We start from the raw sequence: 23403 nt of genomic DNA, 5'->3' as shown, positions 1-23403 counted from the left end.
GTACATTTTTGGTACATCTCGTTATTACTACCCAAGATAGTCCCACTGAAATGTAAATAAGAAATATAGCAAAATGAAAAAATATGTGTAAAGAGGAGAGGCGTAGACTTTTAGGTGGACGCTCGCGAAGGGCTGAGGGTCATGATCAACTACAAACCACTACATATTTCTTTCCAGCTATGATTTCACTCAGTTATTCTAGTCATTCTAATCAGACCTGACCTAGGAAATACTGCAAGCCTCAATAGTTGCCCTTAAGTAAGAAAAAATCATGAGGAGAACTCGTCAAAAATCTTGGGCTTTCACTTTTAAATATTTAGGTTTTAGTAGACCATTGATGAAAATTAAGAAAGAGCAAAGGACCGAGAGTTTATTATTCCCGAGGCCAGCATTTATTACAGTTTTATGTTACTTTTCATTAAGAAGTTACGTGTTAAAGAAACGGCCCAGCTACCCCAAGAGATTTTGATTTAAAAACAAGCCATCACACCAAACCGACCAAAATAAACCCCTTTACAGTATGCCCTTTTTCAGCCGTTTTAGTTTTTGGATCTGTTTTCAGTACCGTAATTTTAGACCTAAGATATACTTAAAACTTTTGATAAACTTTTGATTCTTATTTTAAAGCCCAAAACTCCATTCAAAATTATCTTTCCAACGATACGGGAATTGCAATTTTTTTTCATAACGAAATTTAACACTGCTTTACAAGAAGCAGGGGTATTCCTAGTATTGTTATGAAGATGTATAGAAAAAACTATCTAAGTTTAACTTTCGAAGCACTAAACAAATACATCCCAAACCAACAACCATTCCCTTCCTCTACCAAACAACAAATGATCGAATTTTTCCATGTAAATGTGACGTCGTTCAAAATCTTGCGCTAATGAGAAATCAGTGCTAATGGTTTTTTAACTTTTTTACTGTTTTGTTTGATTTTATATACCTCGCATTAAATCCCAATAATTGATAATTGGTCCAATCATTTTTTTATAAGAACAATAAGAAAAAAACTTCGTTTCCAGTTGTCTTGTCTAATCTCGAAAATCTTAAATCAAATCATAGTTACTTATCATAGGAAGTTCTTGTCATATGGCATTATCCTAAAATAATTTTGAAATAACAAGGGGTTTTTAGTACTTTAACTATTCAATTTGAATCTTAATACACAAAATGTTGTATGTAAGTCTTATAAAAAACACCCTTGATTTCGAACTTTTGAGAATTCAGCTGTTCTAGCAGCTTCAGTTTTGTTCTTGAATTGTTCTTACCTTAGCGTTTTGAGTTTCTTTGCTCTTTTTCTCGGGTAAATTAATGCGTGTCCAAATTTTCGTTAATCTTTCGGAGGCAATTCCACCCCTCCTAGCATTATAAGTTATACCTTTAAAGAAGCGCATTATGATGTAGAACATGAAAATCGGTGTTACTTAAATCTAGGTTTTGCCAACTTTGCGAAAAACCGCAAAACCAAAAAATGCTGACGTCAGTAAAACTTGTTCTTTAAATAACTCCAGTTTAGCTAATGGTATGAACATGAAATTTGGACCAAAGTTGCACATCATTAAAAGGATCATTTTGAAAAAAATATTTTTTGAAATTTTGCTGCACTTTATTGCAAATTTTCGTATTTTGCTGATTTCTGCTGACATCAGCAAAATTAAAAAAAAAAGATTATGCAAGAATGTTTTTATTAATGATATGCAACTTTGGTCCAAATTTCATGTTTATACTATTAGCCAAACCGGAGTTATTTAAAAAACAAATTTTGCTGACATCAGCATTTTTTGGTTTTTGCGGTTTTTCGCAAAATTGACAAAACCTAAATTTAAGTAACACCGATTTTCATGTTCTACATCTACATCGCGCTTCTTTAAAGGTATTATTTATTATGCTAGGAGGGGTGGAATTGCCTCCGAGAAATTAACGAAAATTTGGACACGCATTAATTTACCCGAGTTCAATGATTTAGTGAAAAAAAGTCCAAAATTTATGTAAGATTTTAGGGGCTCTCCCATTGGTTTTTGGTAACGCGTGAATGACCATTTCTTCCGGTGGGATTACGTGGAATAGACGATGATATCGTCCGTTTAGAGGGTCAATAAACGCAGGGAAGAAAGTATATATGTGCAGAGTCAGGGCGTCTAGTGGTGGTAGAGTTTTGGAACACTGTAAACACCTCCACCACTGTTTACTCCGCCTCGAACTCAACTCCGTTTTCAAATTTATCCCGCCTCCTGAATTATTCCTTTTTTCAGTGATAATGTGTAGACGATAGGATCGTTTATACGTGAGATTGAGAATATCTGCTAGACCACGAGTATAATATTTTGTTCTGTTTGATAATGTTTGATAAGTGATAATGAAACTGAAAATCGTTTATACACTTCGACATTTTTTTAGACGCACGACAGTCCACTTTAGAACGACGTACAAAAGAACATAAATCGCGTCTTTGCGGAAATTTCACAGTGTCATGTGATAGCTATTACTAGTCATTGTTAGCACTAAATGCCACTTGAATTATGGTGATGTTTAAGTTGCATATTAGGCTTGCTTACACATGCAAAAAAGTTTATACTGCAATTGCCTAAACACTCCAAAAGTTTCCTAGACAATACAAAGAAAACATTTCCGCTGAAAATTGAAATTTCCAATTAATTCGAGAGACGAACCAAGCTGGCCGGCAATAAAAAGACTCTGGAAGAGCAATTTTATTGACAAAACGCCAGCTTGGTTTTGTCTTTTTGAATGTTGCTGTAGTACTGCAACAATATATGTTTAACCCTTTAAGTGCTACGGTAATTTTTTTCTAAGTTTTTTAAGAAAATCGCTAGTTCAAACTATAAAGGCTTAAATATCTTTGGATCTAGAAGGAGTTAGAAGAATAGCTTATATTCTTTTTGGTCCAGCGCGCAGCAGAATGGACCTTTAAAAAGCAACTGATCGAAAAGATTTTGTCTTTGTCGGGGCCTGTGCGCGCAATAAATTAATCAGTCCAGGCTAAACCAACCGCCGATCTAGAATTTTTGCCCCGCCTACACCCGCGCGATGTTTGACCTATGTTTTGGATTGAATTGGTAGTAGAGTCAAATTTCCCGGTTAGATTAAAGGGTTGTTTCAGGTAGGGTCAGGTAGGGTTAGGGCTAGGGTTAGGGATGGGAGTTAACCCCTGGTTAGGGTTTTAGCCACCGGGTAGAGTTTGGAGTAAATACCATGTTTATAAGCAACTTTGAACTCCTTAATGCAGTTGTGACTCGATGGCCGAGTGGTTAAGGCGCTGGCCTTCTAATCTTAGGAGCTTTGTATAGTGGGTTCGATTCGAATCCCATCAGTGGCAAAAATTTCGAAATTTCGGGAAATGCATCAAAAACTTTCAAAACTTAGTAATTCAAAGAAAGTGTTAAAGAATAGAAGCTCAGAGTGGAGGATGGGAAGGAAATTTTTTTGCGTGACTTAAGGAAACCGGTACAAACGACACTCGGTTATTGCCACGTCGGCTGGACCTTCACGCCGCTCCGGCTTCTTGTCTTTCTTTTGGACGCTTTCGCTAGAGGACAGAATAAAGAAAACAGGGCTAAATTTAAAGGTTCTTTGATCACTGTTTGACAAAAAATGGTCAGAAAACAGCTATAATCTCAAAAGAGTGGATTTTTGTCAAATGTTTGCATTTGTTTGACTTTTAAGGTTTAAATCTCGCTGGAAAGACTCACTTTTGAATTTTATTTTGTTTGACCATGAAGCGTAACCCAATTCCTATGAGTTAGACCAATAAGACGATTTATATCTCCAAAATAACCGACATTGGCACTTCAGGTTAAGGAACTTTTGGATTGTTTTAGCTACCTAAGTACGGTAGGTAAGGGAAATAATTTTGACTTTTATTCATTTCTTAAACCTTTATTTTAAAAGCATAGTAACAATGTTATATATATTTTGTAATTGCTTTCAGTGGTTTGGTTTGTATTCAAACCCAGGCCCCATCAACACACATTAACACGTACTGACTCCAAAAGTGTGCTCATTTCAACTCTTTGACTTTGCAACAAAATGTTACTGGGTTTTTTGCTCTTTGCGATCACTAAGCTCTTGTGTGATTGTCGTACCAACATCCATTATTCCTGATAAGGATGTGTCTGATCACACTGTTGCTAACGTTGTTGTTTGTGAACCCGGCTTAGCTGACATTCTTCTGGAATAAAGCTTCCATTGCTTTTCACGTAATTCTATTATACGCCAGCAGCTACCAATATAAGCTGACGTACTTCCTACGCACCATCTCAACGATCAGTGACGAGTTGAAAAGGGTTGAAAAGAGTCGACGAAGCTGTGCGACACCGACTGGCTCCATTACTAACTGGTGGACACATCATCAACGACAGTTTTGTGCTTGTTGAAACACAAACAGGAGTGGAATATTTTCTTAAAGAAAAAAAACAAAAAATATCGAAAGATGATGATTGAAAATGAAAAAGAAGAAAATCAACTTCTTGAATAATTGTGCTACAATTATCATTTTCACCACGAAAGATTCTTTGATTTCACAACATCATTAATGTAAAAAAAGTTTTCAAAGAAATTTTTAAGTCGACCGTGGCAAAGTTTTAAGCTGTATTTTTTGACTGAATGAATATTTTTTGAAATTTTTTCGTATTTATGACGTTCTATGATTGAAGAGTTTCTGATGCAAAAATAAAAATCTTAGCATTATTCTACAAGTTGATTTTCTTCATTTCGAAATTCATTTTTCATCTTCGGTTTTCCATTTTTTAAATTTTTTCCTTCTTTTAAATGATACTCCACTCCGGATTAGGCCCGAAACTCCTGAATGGGAAATGAAGCTACTTATTTCCTTTCAAAACGCAAAATCCATAGCCAGACTTAGAAAAATATATCCTGCAAAAACAAGTAAACTATTAGATTTTAATCTGTTAAATACAGCGGAAATCTTAAGGGTCTCACTTTTTTCTTGCTTGAGAAAGATTGAAGATTCGTCTCCAGCCCCTTCGGGACTTCAAACTCAATGAACCCACCCATTTTTTCTCTGTCATTGAACAATGAAAGTAATTAATCAAGTAATTAATACACAGATTAACATTTGAAAATGCGAAACTCATTTGATCTCATGGGAATTGTTAAAACATCCTTCTTTCCAGTGGCGGCCTGGCAGGGGGTGCAGGGTGTGCAGTGCACCACCCAGAAAGACCTGAAAGGGGCGCCAAAAAAGCTTTTCAAGGGGGCGCCAAAATTTTTTTTGATGTTTGCTTGCGCGATTTGGCGCCCTTTTGACACGTTTTTAGCGCCTTCTATAAGTGCAATGTAAATTTTTTTTCGCCTGCGGCGATTTGTTTTCTTTTACGAATTTTTTCTACTATCAACATTGAATTGCGAAAAGTCAAAGCAAGAGAAGTGTTGTGTATCCACCAGGGGTTAAAGAGGATGCTAACCCCCAAAATGAGAGGTTGATCGAAACTGCTCTCTGTGTTTTTTTTGGTCTTATGCGGAAACTTTCTCCTTTTTAGAATGTCTTTTAAGCTTTTTGACCTCTCTTACACCAAATTTTTTTGCCTGCGGCGCCAGTATTACAAAGAACCCTTATTCCTGCCAACTTTCGAATTTTCGGGGCCTCTTTCAGCCATTGATCTTTAATGGAGAGTAAAGTAAGACCAGGAAATAACAACGAAATGATATCAAGTTATCATTACCACCACCTTCGTATAAGTAAATGTTTGTTAACTCAGAGATTTCGGGTGTTACTTTCAACCAGTCACTGCTCTTACAGTTAAATATTTTCACTTAATGGTGGAGGGTGCAAATAAGGACACAAATACCAGGGGCGCCAATTTCATATTTTGCACCACCAAGAAAATTAAGCCAGGCCGCTACTGACTGCTTCTTTCTCAAGAGAATAAGCCGTTCGATTGAGATTACACCCGGATCAATTATTAGAAGTCATTTGGGAATTAAAAGCAAAACACCGCTTGCGTTTTAAACAATAATAAAGATAACAATTGAATTGACGTTTTGGAGGAAAAATGACACGTTTATTTTTACAGAAATGTGCCTGTGTAGGATAAAAAGAGAGAGAGAAATGGGATGAGGTTGTGAGTGAAGTTCGCAAAAACGTCGCATAGTGGAAGGAGTAAGAATTTTTCTTGTGAAAAGTAAGTTTTCTTTTCCTCTTTGGTAAAAAGAGGTCCAAACAAATTTTTTTTACAATTTAAGAAAAACCTTTTAGTTTTTCATTGAGACACATACGCATGAGGAAAAATAATTGAATTGAATATCTCATAGCTCGAAATTTGTTCCTAAATATTTTGATTTTTGAATTAATTCATTTAATTCATTCTGTTACTTCTACATTTGTCTTTTACCTTGTACAGGAGATGAACAATTTAAAGAACCCTCAAAGTACATTATGAAATCTGGAAAAAACACACAAGTCCAAGACAAGTATATGTGATGAGAACCGTCAAACGAGATAGATGGTAAGGTTAAGTTCGTTTCATTGCAAAAACTTAGAATTTTCGGTAACTGAATTAATGCTTCTTTACTCGAACAATTTTTTATGATCCTTTAAACTAATAACTGCCCTATAAACCTTGTAAACAAGCTGTCATGTTTTAAGTTTCTCAAACTGCTACGTTAGGAAAAAGGGCCAAAATAAGCAAGGATGAGAAAAACTATTGTTCCAAGGTTACAAAATTAAGTGGGGATAGTTTTGGAGTGCGCAATTGTAATCATTGAATTTCAAGTGGGGTTGAAATCAAAGTCAATTTCTCAGGGGTGGGGCTGAAATTCAAGGATTTCTTTCGCCTCTGGTCGAAATTTTTACGGCTCTGTGATACAGGGATGTTTAAAGTTCGCTCAAAGGATGTAAAATTTGGAAAATCTGATCATATATTGATTGCCTTGAAAATTGTCAAGATTGCTCACAAAAAATGCACTGGGTCCGATTTCAAAGGCCTAACATCGGGCTGCCGTTTTTATGAATCGAATGCCCCCCCCCTGGGCTGCATAACTCGAAATCTTAACTCTATCTAACAAGTTTGTGTCCCGCCGTGCGTCTTCGAGTTTTATCTGGCACCCAGATAGTGAAATTTTCATCCGACACGCTGAAGCTCTGGAAGGTGAGAAAAATTTTCAACACCTGGAAGGTTTAGATTACGAAATTTTGCAAGACCGCGTCAAGGATTTTGAAACGGGAGGTATCTCGGGTAACCCAGCCCTCGTTTTCGGGGATTGGCGGGTCCAACCGAAATATTTTTAGCTTAACGCACAAGCGCAGTTGAACCCGAATACACGGGTTTCGAATTAAATCTAGCGCGAGAGAAAAAATCAAGTAAATAAAAGGAGCGATAAGGGGAAATGCCTTATAAAAGGTTGATAGATTTCCTTTCTTCTCTTTTGAAAGCCAGGTGTTCATTCAAAAGATGTTTTTCTATTTTAAATTCAATAAAAGAAATATGATTAAACGATTGACTTTTTATTTTAATGTTTTTTGTTTTCATAATGACCCGTAAAGTCTGTCAAAATGGAAAAATGAGCTAAAATTGCTTGATACACGGCCAATTTTCGTTCTGTTTACTTGATATTTTTCGTGCAAATTTACATGGGATCAAAGCTAAAGCTAAGCAAAAATTTAATTCGAAACCCGTGTATTCGAAAATTTAAAAGAACGAAGGAAAAAAACAAGTTAAAGTACCAAAAATAACTCAAACTTTTACAGTCACGGAAAAAAACTGCGGGAATAACTCCGGGATTTCAGAGCATCCTATCCTAAGAAACCTTTTTATTATCTCTACATCTCTACTCCGGGGGTTGGGTACTAACTTTGGACCCTTACCGGGACTAAAAAGGAGAAAACAAAGGACATTTTTGGGAATTTTACGACCCTTAGCGGGACAAATTTGACCAATTTGTGACCAAATTTCGATTTTTCAGGGGGTAAAAAAGTTGAAATTGTCCTATTTTTTCCGACCCTTAGTGGGACTGAAATTTGATTTTCTCTGATTTTTCTGACCCAGACTTTGGAAGTCCAAAAAAGGTACCCTTAACTTAAGGGCGGCACATACTGTACCCTCCATTTGCTTAAGTACCCCCCCCCCGCTTCTCTACTGTATGTTTTTCCACTTTCACTTTGTCATAAAAATAAAAAGCAATCCTTCCGCACTCCAGTTTTAAGACGGGGGTAAATAATTAAATATTTAAAAAATCTCTAAGCACTCTAAGGCTTCATTATTATTGCAGATTTATTTCTAACCGTGTTTTTTATAAATTTTAAATACAAATAATTTTACATAGAATAATTTTAAAATGTTTTAATCAATGAAAAGTATTTGCTGATACGTTTTTTAATCTTTAAAAACCCCCGGATTTGTAAATCTTGAATGTTTTGAATGTGTCACATGGCCGAAATTTTTTTGAAAAAACAGAAACATTTTTTTGCTGGAATTTTTAGCTGGGAAGTCTGTAAAAAATTTTTATTGATATTTTTGATGGATGGAGACTTTTTAATATTTAACGTTTGGAAACTTAAAGACGACATATTTGACACAATTCTTCTTAGGAAAGACATTAATGCTGTCATTTGGTGCTGGCCAAAGCCAGGCACTTTCGGTCATTTAAACACTGAACTAAACTGAGTATTAAAGGGAGTCTAGTTTGGAGTCTGGATTTCCAAGATTTGAAGTATTTAATAGACAGGACAATCAAAGATAATGGTAGAGACTTTCACTGGAATAAGTTTAAACGTCTCGATGATTAACACCCTTGCCCCATGATTGCACTTTTTGGTAATTAGTCAATGTTATTTATTTTTATGGTTTTCGATCTTTGATTTTAGAAAGAAACTGAATGAAGAAAATGAAGGATGGAGGGCGAGGTGAAGCGATTTAAAGAGAGGTGGAGAGTTTGGGAAGGAAGCTGAAGGAACAAGAGGAAATTATTCTGGACGAACGAAAAAGAAAGGAAAGACCCCAACTATAAAGCGATTTACGTTTATCGGTCTGGTCCATCGAAGAATTTTTAAGGCTTGTCATTGTGGCCGTATTGGAGGTAGGTGTAATTCACAAATAAATTATTTTCTAAACAAACAAAATCAACTGTCTCGGTCAGTATCTTTCTCAGGCTGAAAAATGACAAAGAACTCGTAAATATCATTTTGTTAGACTTTTTTAGCAGCTCTGCTCTGACGTAACATGAGAGTTTTATAACAAAATCTGTTTTAAACTTAAATTGCCTTATTCTCTTATTGTAATCCAAATTTTATTTTACTTTCTTCAGTACCACCCTGAATGGTTGGACAAAGCTTTTGTTAGCAAGGTTTGTTTGTTTTCTTTGTACTCCCAGTTTCATGGGAACTTACTATAGATGTTATTTTGAATGATGATGTCTATTGTGTCCAGTAGGTTAATGGATTGTAAGGGTCTTATTTAAACGGTGTCATACAGGGCAATCACCCAAATCTTATTGAAAAATCCTGTCACATTCCAAAAATTGCATTTTCTTTCTTAGAACCTCCTGAAGTCTTTGACAGTTGTCACGATTGTGCCGAAATTGGAGAAGGTTTCAACAAACGAGTAAGTTGAGCACGCTTTAAATGCCAGCCTAAAGTAATCCTCTTTGGTTCCAAGTAAAACCTCCAAATATTTTTATCAAATTTGAAATATGACAATTTATGCTCTGTCCAACAAACGTGGTTGTTTGTTTCTCAATAACGTGCAACTTTTTTTATTGATATTTAAAGCTTTTTCTTAAAACTTCTTGATACTGTTGCATTTTAGATCTTATGGAATTCTCGAATCAGTGGGAAGAGATCAACATTGAAAATATGCAATTGTTCATGGTTATGAAACCGGTAAGTTTTTTCCTACCGAAATGATATTGTTCAGCTTATTTGATTAAACTCTTATGGTAGTCACTGAGTCACTACTCGAGTGACTTAGGGCAAGTCTCAAAAACCTAACAGTTTACCCTAAGTTTTCGCTACCAATAGCAGCCATATTCAGAGATCCACTTAGGGCTCTAAAGTACCTCTATACCTTAAGGTTTCAGGATCCGGTGTTACGTAATTAAATATTAACCTAAAAATTAATTATTAAAGAAATTGTAATCATGACGTCATAATTTGATCGAATTTGGCGACGTCATGAATTGTATAATCGCTATAGTATAAAAAATACATGTCAAATCTATCCCAAATTTGAACCAAAGATGCATGTAACTGAAATGTAACTTTTTGAAAAAAAATTTTTGGAAAAATTTGACGCATTTTTCGATTTTTTGCATTTTTTGCTGACGTCATCAAAATCTTCAAAAAATTTTTCATTGAAAAGTTCGGCACAAGTAAGATGCGTCATTGGTCCAAATTTGACAAAGATTTGACATGTACTTATAGAGTTAGAGCTAATTTACGATTTATGACGTCATAATTTGATGACGCCACAATTCACACTTTCTTTAATAATTAATTTTTAGGTTAATATTTACTTACGTAACACCGGATCCTGAAACTTTAAGGTATAGGTCATCTAAAAATCCATAAGTGAATCCCTGAGAATGGGTGCTATTGGTCGCGGTTTTGGGATTTGTGATTTTTAAAAATCTAGACATGCCCTAACTCACCCGAGTAAAGTGTATCCAGATATAATTGGCAGTGCAAACAACTGCCTGTAACTTTTGATAGTCAATATAATTGCGAAAATTTTTTTGCTTGTTTTAGATAATCAAAATCTTTGAATGTATTTTTAGCTGAGAAATTCGCAATTTTTAGCGGTTAAATTTGCGATTGCAAAATTGAGCTTTTTTCTACTTATGCTACAATGTTTTTTTTGGGAATTAGCAATTAGTTCTTTAATTACTTAAAAATAACAAAGGCAATATAAGTTCAATATGCAATAGCTTCAATAGAAACATCATACTGTGATATCACTTCGTTTTGAAATAATCACTGATATCAATAATACCATATATATAAAAAAACTGGAAAAAAACATATAATTATAAAAATATTAGTCCCCTTTTATGTTTCATCTTTATTTTATTTAGTATTTTCAACGCTTTCTCTCCTTGAGGTCAGATCTCTGATCTTCACCATATTTATATATAGTAGCATCAACACTTAAGACTTTCCAACTTTTAATTGAACTGTTAAAAAAAGATAACAAATTTGATGTTTTAAAGAAAAGTGCTAGCAAGGGGTATCTCGGGTCCGATATCTTCTTTTTGTTTGCCTTGAAATTTCACAACCTTCTTAACCTAAGGTTCATCTACCATTGGTGAAAATATTAACGCTGTAGCATAAGTAGAAAAAAGCTCAATTTTTGTAATCACAAATTTCACTGCTAAAAATCGCAAATTTTTCAGCTGAAAATACATTCAAATATAGTGCTTTTGATTCTCTAAAACAAGCAAAAAAGTTTTTGCAATTATATTTGACTATCAAAAGTTACAGGCATTCTTGTTTCCACTGCCAATTATATCTTTGGGATTGACTTTATTATCACTACATCTGAAATTTACAAGTTTTTGACAGTGAAATTGAATTTAGAATCACAAGATTTGGAAGATTTATGAAGAAAATCTATATAGACAAATTAACCTTGTGTAAATTTAACTAAAATCAATTTTCTTCTCCTATTAGATTTGGCTGTATTTATACTGCACTGCGTTCCAAAACTTACAGAAGAAGCTACTGATCTTGGACTTTGACCGTGAACCGAAATGGTGTGTATTATAAAATTTTCCTCAACTGAAATACATTTTATTTTTTCACAACTTTTCTTAACGTAAGGTTTTGTTTTTACATAGGTGTTCCCTTTTGATATCAGACCAGGGGGGGTCGATAGTAAAATCTCAGACATATATGAGTAGTAAAAGGATTTTTATGAATTTTTACATACCACCACCCAGACTCTTGGAAGAGGTATTTTACTACCCTGGTAGTAAAAGTTTTTGGGACAATTTGTCATGGGTCTCCCTTGACCCTTTTTTTTGGTTGCTGTTCGGACTTATTTTACAAAAAAAGCTAAAAAATGATTATTTCTGTGACACATTTTTCACTTAGTGCAAAATCTAAAGTTTTGCCCTTAGAATTTGAAATCTTTTTTATTTTAACAAAAAATTTCGAGAATTTTTTGTTTGCAGCAAACAACTTTCCAACAAAATTTTTTTACAAATTATAAAACTTTGCAGATTTTTTCAGAAAAGTCATCCAAAAAATTAAAAGAATTACAAAAATAGCTAAATTTTGCTAATTTTACCAGGTTTAACTACCCAGGTAGTAAAATATTTCAAAATTACCACCCATTTTTGTATTTAACTACCCTAGGTAGTAAAAATTTTTTCAATTTTTCGTCACACCACCACCGCAGTAAACGTCATTATGTCTGAGATTTTACTACCGACCTGATCAGACATAAATTTTATATCAGGACGGTGTCTCCATTTTGTTATATTGTGCTGATATAAGCAAGAAATTGTTTTTCATTCCCTCTTTAATTTCCAATCTTGTTCCAAATCCGTGTCAGTTCAATGTGAAAAGCTTGTAAATTAAAATTAACAAAACCTTCAAGCTCTCTTTTAATTTTCAATGTGGTACGACTTCAGATAAAAAGTCTTTCAAATTACCTTGTCTACTTTTCTGTTCTGAAGATTTGAACAGTTTGTCCAATGTTCCACATTTTGAGGCATGAAATAAAATATCAAAACATGAATGGAAAGTAATATTTTTTATTTTGCCTTTTAGATTACTGTAATAAGCATGGTGGTGGAGATTCCTGGAAGAGCGAGCTTGATGGTGGTTTACGAAAATGTTTACTCGTTTATGGTGACAAAGTTCTACTTGTGTACCACGGAATGAAGTATAATTTATTTCATTATTTTGTCTGGCTTTTTCTTTTATAGTCTGAGTGGTTGGTTCTTTTCTGGTTTGAGGCCTAATCAAGTCTTGTTTAGTCACGTTGAAATAAGGAAGTGAAATAGTTAAAATGTTTGTGGTTTGGAAAAGGCTCCCAATAAGGATTTTCAAGCGACAAATATTGATCAACGGAAAATTACAAAAACATGGATCGATGCATCTATCTGTATCGATCGATCTATGGTATGATCACCAAACTTCACAAAATGGCTAAATTCGATTGATAATAAATACTAATGGTTCGTTAATTATCTTTCGATTAGAGAAAAATTTGATTTCTGTTCCTAAGTTGAAGCGTAGCAAACCTTTTTTGTTCAAGTTTACAGGCTTCCCACGATTTATAATCTCTAAATTCCTAGTATTTGAAAATGTGGACCTTTTCATAAATTACGTCACGAACATCAGTTGCCTCGTTTTGAAATTATTGCCATGGTGATTAACTCCCAACAAATTTTATTACAACTCCCTTCTACTCATAAAAAAAATCATTTAATGTCTCAAGGATATGATTGAAATAGTTTGAAAATAGTTTGAATACGAGGTAAGTGATGTTTGTGACGCAATTTATAAAAAGGTTTATTGAAATCGAATTAATTGTTTACCGAGTTATCGGGAATTGAAATGTTAAGGTGTGGGGAAATCTGAAGTTTTACGCTATCAACTTTGATGCTGTTCGAAAGACGGCCCATTAATTTTTCTTCTTGAAGTTTTTATTTTCTTGGTCGTCATGAGTCTAAACGGAGTTTTCGGGTTATATATTCAGAAGTTGATTTAAATCTTTTTTGGGGGAAAGTTAGTCGTCTCGTTTGAAAGAGATTTCGTTTAGCTAAATTACGTGGATGCTGGTAATCATAGTTTGCTTTATTTTGTTATTCACCATGTTTTCGTTGAGATTCTCATTTCGCTGAGACAACGAATCTTTCAATCTTGGTCTTATGACGTTTCACAGCTTGATCATGTCCCCTGTGAACTTTCAGATGCAATTGTTATTTTTTACTTTGATAAGTTTAATCGTGCTCAAACTCGTTTTGAATCGTTAGTTATGAACAAAGACCAACATAGGACGCATCGAGGCAAAGAATAAATTTTTTATTCCATTTGCTTTATTTTACATTATTTTACATAGTCGCTGCTTTTTTTAACGCTGACTTGGTTGGTTCAAATTTGTTGAGTTTAGTTGTGGAAAAAATTTAATGTCATCAACTGTTTGATTTTCGGTGAAAGAGCGGTTATCTCGACAAAACATTAGGTCTTTGTATTGGAATCGTTGTATGCTCAATTGTGTTCATTGTACTATTGCGTACTTTCGATAGTAATTGACTTTACTTTTAAAGGTCTTTCTCCTCTTTATCTATTTCGTTTATTTCTGCTGTAATTTTAACTGGGAGATGTTTTTAAAGTAACTCCTTTTTCTGGAAACTGTGTTGTGGTTTTCTCTATTTGTCTTTTCCGAGTTATTCAGTTTCTTTTGAATGTGTTGCACCAGAGGATTTTCACTGTTCGGTACATTAACAAAAATAATATCACTATTTAAATGTTCAGCTTATTTGACATTTGTCCCATTATTCCAGTTTTCCCTGTTGTAGCTGTGCACTCACCTAAAATTAAAATAGTTCCATACAAATACCCTTCATGTCAGACATTCACCTTAACAAGAGACTTCTAATTTCAAAGTCGAATTGAGAGGGACTTGACAAAATAGTTTCCTCTTATTATTTTCATCATCACCATTCTTTACTTTGGTTTATAAGCTGTAAAAGATGGTAAAGATTAATAATGAAATTTCTAAACTTAAATTGTCTTAGCTTTCTTTTCTTTTGTCCAGAATAACTTCCTCTCTCTCCTTTAACCTCCGCCTAAACCTCTCCAACTCTCCCTCTACATTGTTACATTTCACCCTCCACTGTTCAATTTCTTCATTCGATATCTAAAATAAAAGACTGAAAACCATGGAAATAACATTAACTAACTTAATATCAAAAAGTGGAATCATGAGGTCCATGAAAACAGATGTTGAATTAACTGTACAAAATAATTATAGATTTCTTCATGTCTTTCTTCTTCATGCTCCCCTTCTTTTTCATCTTAGTTGATAAGCTACAAAAGAAATTAACAATGAAACAAAATAACTGAAAATCAAATAAATGACCAAAATTTTCTTCAAAAGTCATGCCACGAAAACGAAGAAAAATATAAAAATCGATGTGCCACATTGGCTTGCACGACTAGACGCATACCTATTTGGTTTGAAATGTAAAAAAATAAAAAGTTACTAACTGGTTCAAAATTTTGAACATCCATATGGATATCTTCTGAAAGGACAAGAAAAGATAAACATTTTGTTAAAATAGTCCCAGATTACGAGAACATCTAATTTCTGTGAATTTTCAACCAAGTGAATGTACAGCAAAAATGATTTTAGACCATTCAAGCTTATCACAGTCAGTATAAAAACCTAGGTCTAGAAGTTTTTTTGTCTCTCTTTTACAAAAGAAAAAGCTAACAAAGAACTACAACAATTTCAGACCAGGGTTTTTATACAATTAGAACCAATGTTTAAACAATTTGAAATGCCTTGAAAGTCGTAAGAACACGAGGAAAAATACTTAGGATATAATATCTGATTGGTAAAATATCAACTATATCAGTATCTTTTTCATCTTTTCTTCCTTCCTCTAATATAATAATCTACAAAGAAAAAACAGCCAAAGTCTTAGAGACTTCGACTGAGACTCTAAATTGCTTTGTACAAAAAATTTAATTAGAAATTTGTAAAAAACACTAACTCGAGTAATCATTAATGATCGTCAATGGATAACTGAAATCCAACAAAGTTTATTTCAAGAATTTTAGCTTTATAGGGTGGGGGGGGGGGGCTTACCTTTTTTTTCGTTCCTCAAGAAGAACGTCTTCTCTCTCCTTTAACTTCCGCCCAACCCTCTCCAATTCTCCCTCTACATCCTTACATTTCACCCTCCACTGTTCAATTTCTTCATTCAATATCTAAAATAAAAGACGGAAAACCATGAAAATAACATTTACTAACTTAATATCAAAAAGTGGAATCATGAGGTCCATGAAAACAGATGTTGAATTAACTGTAAATTGTTTCTAAGAATATTCACGTACACATGTCAACTATACACGTTGTTTATGAGGACATCCAAAATTTTTGAAGACTTAGGATGTTCTTTCATTCCATTTTATGAGCTTTTTTGTCCATTTTCTTAAGAAAATTGCCTTGGGGTCGTTTAAAACCGTAGAATGATTCTAACTTGTTCTTAACATTTAGGCCATCAAAGCCGTATGTTCTTATGTAGTTTGTTTTTTTTGATTATTCATGTTTGTTCTCGATCATTCATTTTTTATTTTGTTTTTTTTTTTTTTTTTTTTTTTTTTTTTTTTTTTTTATTATGCAATATTATATTATGCATTATATACAAATTTTACCTCATAAATAACTTCCAAGATGTTTAAAAAAAATAAGAGAAACTTTATGTAAAAAAAATACTAGTCCGGAGCCAGTCCCGGTATGGATCTTGATATTATCTCAAACATAAGTAGTCAATAGTAATAATTTAGAAATTTTTCAATAAAGGAATTAAAAAGCGCAAATAACTTCACAGTCACTCGAACTTTTCGTGAGTGAAGAGGAGAGGTGGTCTTTGTTCCATGGAGTTCTGCTGCCGCGGAGGCACAAGAGGACCGAACTCAATAGTGCAAAGTTCACCTTTCTTCTTACCCAAGTCGTTGTGACTGACAGGTTTTCGTCACGCTTTTCAGACAGAAGTTGTAGTTTGTTCTTATAAAAAGACGTGTATGCTCTTTACTCAAACTTATTTCACAAATACAACAAGACATTCAATTAGAATGAGATGAAAAATTTCACGTTAACTACCAGTAAAGCCCGTTAATGTTTTACCCTTGAAGATTTTACACATCAACTATTGTACCTATGTTTTTGTTAGACCAACAGCTTTTCAGCTATTTCCATCATTTATAGTTCTATTTATACTGAGACGATTAATTTGTCTGAGACGAGTAATTTAGAAAATGAGCATTACGGAGGAGTGTACTTTCCATTCATGTTTCAATAAATAGGATCTCCTCCACAAATCACATTTTTACAAACTACTCGTCTCGGACGATTTTTCCGTCTCAGTATAAATGGAAATATTAATTTTAGAAAATACCGTTGATTGACTGGGTGTTTTTATGGGAGTTTTTTCCCTCCATTGTCGTGTTACATGTTTGTTTTTCATACAAACAAGAACATAAGGCTTCCATGGCCAAAATGGTTGAGAACAAGTTTAAGAACATTTTAATACTTTGTCTGTGGACTCTAAAACACCCTTTTTGTTTGGGTAACCCAAAAAATAGTCAAAATAAGAACATGTTAAGAACATTTTTAGGCTTGGTTCGTAATAATAAGAATAATCAAGAAACAAATTACTGTTTCCATTTTTGGACCTACCTTTGGAGGTCCTATGAATTAACCCGTGTTCGTTCGTTCGTTCGTTCGTTCGTTACTAGCTTTTCTCGGGATTGGCTCATTAGTTTTTCCTAATTTTTGGCACAAAGATGCAAAATGGTAATGCCCAAAATGTGACGGGGCCCGATTTTCGAAAAAAATTCATTTCCGGCCGAAAATGCCGGAAATATGCCGGAAAAACCGGTTTTTTGGCATTTTCTCGAGATTTCATCTTTAGTTTTTTCTGATTTTTTGCACAAAGATGCGTATTAGCAATGCCTAAAACATGGATTAGTCCGATTTTTGAGAAAAATTCTATTCCGGCTGAAAATGCCGGAAATATCCCGGAAATTGCCGTTTTTGCAGATTTTCATTGGACTTTTTCCTTATATTTCGTTGTTTTTTCACACAAAAACATATTTGTAGCAATGCCCACCATCAAGCATGGATTAATTGTCAATAAAAGTGAATTTTGAAGCCGGAACTTTCTAAAAATCGCCGGAACAGCCTATTTTCGCCGGAAAAACGGTATTTCTTGAATTTCTCGAGCTGTACTTTATATTTTTTCATGAAATTTTGCACACTGATGCAAAATGGCAATACCTAAAATATGACAGAGGCCGAGTCCAATTTTTGAGAAAAAAATTTTTCTGGCGGAAAATGCCGAAATATCCCGGAAATCGCCGTTTTTGCAGATTTCTATTGGACTTTTTCCTAACATTTCTTTGTTTTTTCTCAAAAAAAAACATCATTGATAGCAATTCCCACCATCAAGCATGATTCGATTGTCAATAAAACTGATTTCTGCAAGCGGAACTTTCTATATTATTTTTCCCTTCTCCCCTTCCCTCTCCCCATCAGCAATCAATGATGAAATTTAACGCGTTATGCCTTTTTGCTAAACGTTATATTTTCTAACGGATTGTTTCCGTTTTTTTCCTTATTGCTATCTAACTTTCATCATCAGGTAGGTCCATTCAGCATCTAGCTTGTTAATTTCTAATTGCAGATTTTTATTTTCTTTTTTCTTCGTTGACAGTTCTTTGTTCAATCGTTCAATCTACAAATGAAAAAGTAGAATTTAGGTATCTTTTATAAACTAATATCATATTAATATTTCTGGTTCAGAGAATTAAACTGTAAATCAAACTAATCACTTACCGGGGAGGTACTTAGGCAAATGGGCGCCAAGTATGTCCACAGTCCCTCGGTCCCTCAAAGGAGTACAAAAACCATTAAACCAAATTGAGTCTCTGTAAGGGTTCAAAAATTACGAAAATCAAAAATCAACTCTCTCAAAGGGTCATAAATTCTCGAAAATTGGACTAGAATTTGAAAACTTTTACTGAAATTAAAAAAAGGGACAACATTTTCGAAATTCAGGCCCACAAAGGTACTCAATTTTCAAACTATTTGTTATCAATAGTGTAGTTAGTATTGAACGTTATCTTTTCTGCGGTGTATGTTATTCGTTAGAAAAATGACAGGTAAAAAATAATTTAAGGAGACTTGAAGCGAATAGACTAAAGCTACATTTCTGTTGGTTTACCTCAGAGCGAAGCTCGTCAAATTTGTCAACTTGGTCATTTTGATTTGTTTGAAGAATTAGCTTGTTCTATGAAAAGAAATATATCTTCAGGATAATTAAGTTAATTAAGTTTCTAACAAAAGGATCATATAGATATTATCATTTTTGTGCAAGCGGAAATCTATAAAATGTGAGCTAAAAAAGATGTTTTTGACATTTAGCATGAAATATTGAATTCTAAGATAAAATAAAAGACTCACTTCCATTTCCAGCTTCTTTATCTTCTCGTTTAGCATATCGTTCCTCATACTCTGCTCGCGTCTTAAAAAGCTTTTTTCTTCTCTAGAAACAGGAAATAAGGATAAAATAATATAGACTCACTTCGATCATCACCTTCAGCTTCTAGCTTCTTTATCTTATTTTTGAGAATATCGTTTCTCATACTTTGTTCACGTCTTAAAAAGCTTTTTTCTTCTCTAGAAACAGGAAATGAACATAAAAAGGCATTTCGAGATTTTTTGCCAGCAGATTTAAGGTTTTTTTTCTTACTATTTTCCAATATCGAGTCATTTAGGTTAAGCAATTTTTTTACTTTTAGTCAATAGAATTTTATCGTAAGAACCATTTTTACACATTTCAAATTGTCATATTATATTTCAACTTTGAAAAGAATATTTGGTTATTGGAACCACAGAGGTAGGCCAAATATCTCAAACCATCTTTAACGTTTTCAAGAAAAAAAAGTGATAACACTCATTGACCAAGATTTAAACAAAGTGAGCTGACGCAAAAGACATTCAAATATCTTTTCGATAAGAAAGACTTACATCATTGCTCTAAAACTATCCAATCTCTTCCTTCTTTCTCGTTCGCTTTTCTCTTCCTAAAAAAAGAAAATAAATATTGAAAACAATATCGAGTACCGTTCAATTGGCGTTACTTCCACATCTTAAGATTTGTAGATTTAACTTCGTCGCCTTCGTATCTTTTTCATATTTTCTTCCTTCCTCTAATAATAATCTACAAAGAAAAATAACAACAAGAAAGAATAAGTTGATTAATATTAGAAATAAATAATACCAAATGCGAACTATGTAAACGAACTGAAATAACAAGAAAATAGTTAAAGAGAACATGAAGCCTTCACCCGGCCTAAACTCAAAACAGCCGAAGTCTTAGAGACTTCGACTGAGACTCTAAATTGCTTAGTACAAAAAATTTAATTAGAAATTTGTAAAACACACTAACTCGAGTAATCATTAATGATCGTCAATGGAGAACTGAAATCCAACAAAGTTTATTTCAAGAATTTTAGCTTTATAGGGTGGGGGGGGGGCTTACCTTTTTTTTCGTTCCTCAAGAAGAACGTCTTCTCTCTCCTTTAACTTCCGCCTAACCCTCTCCAACTCTTGCTCTACATCCTTACATTTCACCCTCCATCCTTCAATTTCTTCATTCAATATCTAAAATAAAAGACTGAAAACCATGAAAATAACATTAACTAACTTAATATCAAAAAGTGGAATCATGAGGTGCATGAAAACAGATGTTGAATTAACTGTAAATTGTTTCTAAGAATATTCACATACACATGTCAACTATACACGTTGTTTATGAGGACATCCAAAATTTTTGAAGACTTAGGATGTTCTTTCATTCCATTTTGTGAGCTTTTTTGTCAATTTTCTTAAGAAAAGTGCCTTGGGGTCATTTAAAACCGTAGAATGATTCTAACTTGTTCTTAACATTTAGGCAATCAAAGCCGTATGTTCTTATGTAGTTTGTTCTTATAAAAAGACGTGTATGCTCTTTACTCAAACTTCACTCATTTCACAAATACAACAAGACATTCAATTAGAATGAGATGAAAAATTCACGTTAACTACCAGTAAAGCCCGTTAATGGTTTACCCTTGAAGATTTTACACATCATTAACTATTGTACCTATGTTTTTGTTAGACCATTAGCTTTTCAGCTATTTCCATCATTAGTTCTATTTATACTGAGACGATTAATTTGTCTGAGACGAGTAATTTAGAAAATGAGCATTACGGAGGAGTGTACTTTCCATTCATGTTTCAATAAATAGGATCCTCCACAAATCACATTTTTACAAACTACTCGTCTCGGACGATTTTTCCATCTCAGTATAAATGGAAATATTAATTTTAGAAAATACCATTGATTGACTGGGTTTTTTTATGGGAGTTTTTTCCCTCCATTGTCGTGTTACATGTTTGTTTTTCATACAAACAAGAACATAAGGCTTCGATGGCCAAAATGGTTGAGAACAAGTTTAAGAACATTTTAATACTTTGTCTGTGGACCTGTGGACTCTAAAACACCCTTTTTGTTTGGGTAACCCAAAAAATAGTCAAAATAAGAACATGTTAAGAACATTTTTAGGCTTGGTTCGTAATAATAAGAATAATCCAGAAACAAATTACTGTTTCCATATTTACCTTTTTTTCTTTTTTTTCGTTTTTAATTTCTAATTGTAGTTTTTTATTTTCTTTTTTCTTCGTTGACAGTTCTTTGTTCAATCGTTCAATCTACAAATGAAAAAGTAGAATTTAGGTATCTTTTATAAACTAATATCATAATAATATTTCTGGTTCAGAGAATTAAACTGTAAATCAAACTAATCACTTACCGGGGAGGTACTTAGGCAAATGGGCGCCAAGTATGTCCACAGTCCCTCGGTCCCTCAAAGGAGTACAAAAACCATTAAACCAAATTGAGTCTCTGTAAGGGTTCCAAAATTACGAAAATAAAAAATCAACTCTCTCAAAGGGTCATAAATTCTCGAAAATTGGACTAGAATTTGAAAACTTTTACTGAAATTAAAAAAAGGGACAACATTTCGAAATCCAGGCCCACAAAGGTACAATTTTAAAACTTTTGTATCATGTATTTAGTATTGTACGTTATCTTTTCTACTGTGTATGTTATTCGTTAGAAAAATGAAGGTGAAAAAGTAATTTAAGGAGACTTGAAGCGAATAGACTAAAGCTACATTTCTGTTGGTTTACCTAGGCGAACTCGTCAAATTTGTCAACTTCGTCATTTTGATTTGTTTGAAGAATTAGCTTGTTCTATGAAAAGAAATATATCTTCAGGATAATTAAGTTAATTAAGTTTCTAACAAAAGGATCATATAGATATTATCATTTTTGTGCAAGCGGAAATCTTTAAAATGTGAGCTAAAAAAGATGTTTTTGACATTTAGCATGAAATATTGAATTCTAAGATAAAATAAAAGACTCACTTCCATTTCCAGCACTTTATCTTCTCATTGAGCATATCGTTCTTCATATTCACCTCACGTCTTAAAAAGCTTTTTTCTTCACTAGAAACAGGAAATGAACATAAAAAGGCATTTCAAATCTCTTGTAGAAAGGCCCAACCAAAAAACTGCGTTTGAGATTTTTTGCCAGCAGATTTAAGGTCCTTAGCCAGCTTCCAACTCTTTTTTTTCTTACTATTTTCCAATATCGAGTCATTTAGGTTTAAGCAATTTGTTTACTTTTAGTCAATAGAATTTTATCGTAAGAACCATTTTTACAGATCATTTCAAATTGTCATATTATATTTCAACTTTGAAAAGAATATTTGGTTATTGGAACAGAGGTAGGCTAAATATCTCAAACCATCTTTAACGTTTTCAAGAAAAAAAACAGTGATAACACTCATTGACCAAGATTTAAACAAAGTGAGCTGACGCAAAAGACATTCAAATATCTTTTCGATAAGAAAGACTTACATCATTGCTCTAAAACTATCCAATCTCTTCCTTCTTTCTCGTTCGCTTTTCTCTTCCTAAAAAAAGAAAATAAATATTGAAAACAATATCGAGTACTGTTCAATTGGCGTTACTTCCACATCTAAAGATTTGTAGATTTAACTTCGTCGCCTTCGAATTCTTCTATTCTGTGGCTCTTCGTGTAGGCTACGCGCATCCTTTCTGATAAGTTTTGATAAAGGGATGTCTATCGTGTATAGAATTCCCGTCCGAGAGTTTTTCCCCGTCTTTGTGTTTTTCAATTTTAGAAACTTGATTAGCTTTGTTTGTAAGTTTTATATTTAATCAAGTTTCATTAAATTCGAATTTAAAATTTGAAAGGCTTGAAGTTAATATAATCTTTGGATTTCTAAATCTTTTTAAGAACATTAAAACTAATCTTGGGTAATTCTCAGGCAGGAATTTTATACAGATTCGCATTCCCTATATCATAGCATATCAAAGGGGGTGCGTGTAGCTTACTTTTGGTGAGACCTTCTCATTTGGGTGATTTGAGTTAATTCATCCAAAGCTTTTATGCGCAGTTTTGTAATTCTTTTTCGCAGGTTTTCTACGCGTTTTGCGATTTTTGAGCTGCGCACTTTTATAATTAAGTGGCTGCGCACCTTGAGAAAATTCGACTGAATTTTCCCTTTAATAGTAGAGAAAAAGTGCGCAGAAAAGTTGCGCAAAAAATACAAAACTGC

General features: G+C 33.5%; 1 long non-coding RNA gene across 1 annotated transcript; it reads left to right on the top strand.

Moving 5' to 3' along the window:
- The first annotated feature begins 6079 nt into the window (after positions 1-6079).
- Positions 6080-12945, top strand: LOC136803683 (uncharacterized). Its single transcript, XR_010846187.1, has 7 exons — positions 6080-6161; positions 6381-6485; positions 8843-9054; positions 9283-9321; positions 9783-9856; positions 11642-11724; positions 12746-12945. It is a non-coding gene; the product is annotated as an uncharacterized lncRNA (long non-coding RNA).
- The last annotated feature ends 10458 nt before the right edge of the window (positions 12946-23403 follow it).

Source organism: Clytia hemisphaerica, unplaced genomic scaffold (genome assembly GCF_902728285.1).
Source record: "Clytia hemisphaerica strain Z4C2 unplaced genomic scaffold, Clytia hemisphaerica genome assembly, whole genome shotgun sequence".
Lineage (NCBI taxonomy): Eukaryota > Metazoa > Cnidaria > Hydrozoa > Leptothecata > Clytiidae > Clytia > Clytia hemisphaerica.
This window is presented reverse-complemented; position numbering and strand designations above follow the sequence as displayed.